The sequence below is a fragment of the Callithrix jacchus genome, chromosome Y (assembly GCF_049354715.1).
Source record: "Callithrix jacchus isolate 240 chromosome Y, calJac240_pri, whole genome shotgun sequence".
In the NCBI taxonomy this organism is placed as follows: domain Eukaryota; kingdom Metazoa; phylum Chordata; class Mammalia; order Primates; family Cebidae; genus Callithrix; species Callithrix jacchus.
This window is the reverse complement of record NC_133525.1, coordinates 7,042,513-7,046,353: the sequence shown is the minus strand read 5'-3', so window position 1 is coordinate 7,046,353 and position 3,841 is coordinate 7,042,513.

Sequence of the window (3,841 nt, the reverse complement as noted above, 5' to 3'; positions counted from 1 at the left end):
ATCATAGAGCAGCTGTAATTTTTCTCATTATCTAGCGCTGTCTTCAGTTTTACCTTGTGGTCATCTTGGTAATCATGTACCAATTTGTGCTTTTTGTGGTTTTGTACTACCATGCAAAGCAAGACCAGTCTGCATTATCAATACTAGTTTACAGATTGTTGAGACCGCTTACACATGGCCACCGTGCCAGAGGGTGGAGGTGGAATTTGGATGCAGGCAGTTTAACTCCAGAACATGTGGCTGTATACTTCCTTATTGCATTAGCTTGCATTCGGTGTGGTGAGGATTCAGAGGAACATATAAAATCCAATTAAGTTTCAAAATGCCTGTTTATTCCACACCTGATAGTCTCCAGTCCTGTCAAATTTGTAATAGAACATAATTTAGACTTATTCCTGTCTTGAATATAAAGAAAAAACAAGAATAAAATGGATACACTTTTTCTTTATGAGAAAGCATCTTATTCTGTTGCCCAGGCTGGACTACAGTGGTGCAATAATGGCTCACTACAACATTCACCTGCTGGGCTCAAGTGATTATCATCCCTCAGACTCCTGAATAGCTGGAATTACTAACATGCACCAGCACCGCAGCTGGCTATCTTTTGTATTTTTAGTAGAAACAGAGTCTCACCATGTTGTCTAAATTGGTCCCAAACTTCTCATGTCAAGTGATCTGCCTGTCTCAGCCTCGCGAAGTGCTGGGATTACGGGTGTGTGCCACTATGCCTGGCCAAAATGCACATTTGAAAAAGGCTGGGAAGGCAGAAAGCAAATGAGGAGCAGAGTCAAAACTTGCGTGGGGGCAGATAAGAGAAGTATGGGTACTCCCATTTACAAATCCATCAGGTCTCATGAGACCATCACAAAAATAGCATGGGAAAGAACTGACCCCATGATACAATTACCTCCTGGTCGCTTCCAGATTCGAGATGAGATTTCTGTGGGGTCACAGCCAAATCTATCACCCAAAACAGTATAAATTAAGCTTATCCAATTTTGGGAAGGGTAAAAGTCATCAAATGTTTGTCATATAAGCTTATTAAAAAGCCTCCATTTTAATATTTTGTATGTCAAGTCAAACAATGTTAAATATAATTAAAAAAATTTTTTGAGACAAAGTTTACTTTGTCACCCAGGCTGGAGTGCAGTGGTGGTGATCCCGACTCATTGCAACCTCCAGCTCTCAGGTTCAAGTGATTCTCTTGACTCAGCCTCTCGAGTTGCTGAGGTTTCACTATGTTGGCCAGGCTGGTCTCAAACTCCTGAAGTCAACTTCTGGAGTCAAGTGGCCCTCCTGCATTGCCTGCTAAAGTGCTGGGATTACAGGCATGAGCCACCACACCAGGCTGAAATGTGCTTAAAACTATATAAAATACAAATAAAAGTATCACCAATATATCTAGCCAGGCATTTTATTCAAAATGTGTTTACTTATGTGTGAATGATGACAGCATATACCTAATTAGTATTTACTTTACATGCTTGAGTAAACTACCAAGCACAGGTTTTGTAAGCAAATGTATTAGTAACTACGGGTACTAACATATGGGAAAAAAAGGAGTGGGGGGCATTTCTTAAAATGCAAGACTTTCCATCACTCATAATTCATAAGCTCCCGAAGAACTTTTTAGGCTCAATATGAAAATGTTGGCAGGGCGCAGTGGTTCACGCCTATAATCCCAGCACTTTGGGGAGGCCGAGGCAGGTGGATCAGGAGGTCAAGAAATCGAGACCATCCTGGTCAACAAGGTGAAACCCAGTCTCTACTAAAAACACAAAAATTAGCTAGGCATGGGGGTGTGCGCCTGTAGTCCCAGCTACTCAGGAGGCTGAGGCAGAACTGCTTGAACCCAGGAGGTGGAGGTTGCGGTGAGCCGAGATTGCACCATTGCACTCCAGCCTGGGTAACAAGAGCGAAACTCCATCTCAAAAAAAAAAAAATTGTAACACTTATGCAGTTCCAATATTTTTACCAAAACGTGCAAAGTGGATTAAGTACCACAAAATAAGCCACAGTTGTTACAGCAAGCTGATAAGAAAAAGAAAAAAGTGTTTGAGTGGTTTTACTCCCATTAAGAATTGTATCACTTATGCAGAGTTCCAACGTTTTTACCAAAATGTGCCGAGTAGATTAAGTACTATAAATTAAGCCATATACTTTTATGTACATTAGGCTAAAAATGTCAGGAAGTTTTGATAATCAGTGAACACAAGTTAAGTCAACTCTTCAAAAATATTAAAAAATAGTCTTCAGATACATTTCACCTAGGTAAATGTTTACGAGTGACACAGAATAAGAATCATAAACCAAAACTGTAAGCTTTTATTTCTTAGATTTAATAATGTACCAACATTCTGGCCTTAATTTTGACTCCAGAGTTTTCACATGAAAGAACTAAAATGACCTTTTTCTTTTTTTTTTTTTTGACAGTCTTGCTCCGTCACCAGGCTGGAGTGCAGCGGTGTGATCTCGGCTCACTATAACCTCCACCTCCTGGGTTCAAACAATTCTCCTGCCTCAGCCACCTGAGTAGCTTGGACTACAGGCATGAACCACCATGCCCAGCTAATTTTTGTATTTTAGTAGAGATGGGGTTTCATAATGTTGGCCAGGATGGTCTCAATCTCAACCTCATGAATCAGCCCACCTCAGCCTCCCAAACTGCTGGGATTACAGGTGAGAGCCATCTTGCCTGACCAATGAAGTTTTACTCTCTCATATACATTTGTATTAGTGAAACCATGTGATTTCATATTCCCTTTATATTTTCATTACTTATGAATTATCGAGAAAAAATATATTCCACAACTCTATTAAAGTTATGTAAGACAGTACCCAGAGAACTCTAACTAGTCCAGCCTTTATTTTCACTTTATAGCTTTAAGAACAAAACTTAAAAAGGGAAAATTATAATATAAAATCTTACTAGTATGTATTTAAAAAAAATCAGTACCCACAATGAAATACACTAACACCACAGTTATGTCAAAATACAATGATCATTACTCTTTCTTATTACGTTAATTGATGTAGCTCTTCCATTCAGATTTTGAGAGGAAGTCCTGCTCTGTCACCCAGGTTGGAGTTCAGTGGCAAGATCTCGGTTCACTGCATCCTCCACCTTCCAGGTTCAAGCAATTCTGCTGCCTTAGCCTCCCGAGTAGCTGGGATACTGGCATGCACAAAGATGACCCACTACTTTTTGTATTTTTAGTAAAGATAGGGTTTCGCCATGTTGATTAGGCTGGTGTTGAACACCTGAACTTAGGGGATCTGCCCACCTTGGCCTTACACAGTGCTAGGATTACAGGTGTGAGCTACCACACTCAGCCTGAAATTATCTTCCCCTAACAGTATTGTTGCCTCCTCCTCTGGCAGTTTAGGGACAATGTGAGAAAAGCTGTTTATACAATGTACTATAAAATCAGTTTTTCATTTATACATTGCAATTTTCTTGTTCATGAAGACAAAGACTGTGGGTTGCAATGAATTACTTTTGAAAACAAAATGGCATAGCAGTATTTCCAGTGTTAAGACAATTGGTTGCCACCTAGGGTTCAATTTCTGCAACGGTTACACATTTTAAATTGCTACTCAAAGTTGCTACAATTTAAAAACTGCACGTTGGAAATGCTTCTTTTTTCCCTTAACAGGAGGCACACATGACAAAAATAATTTATAAGGCCTCAATGTTAGTATAAAAATACATATGGCTAAATATAAAAATGATGTCCACTTTTTTCTGATTCCAAATGTAGATTTAGCTTTTATTTAAATTCTGTCAGAAACTTTAGGAGAATATCTGAGTAGCTGAAACATACACAAAGACTGTAGAGTA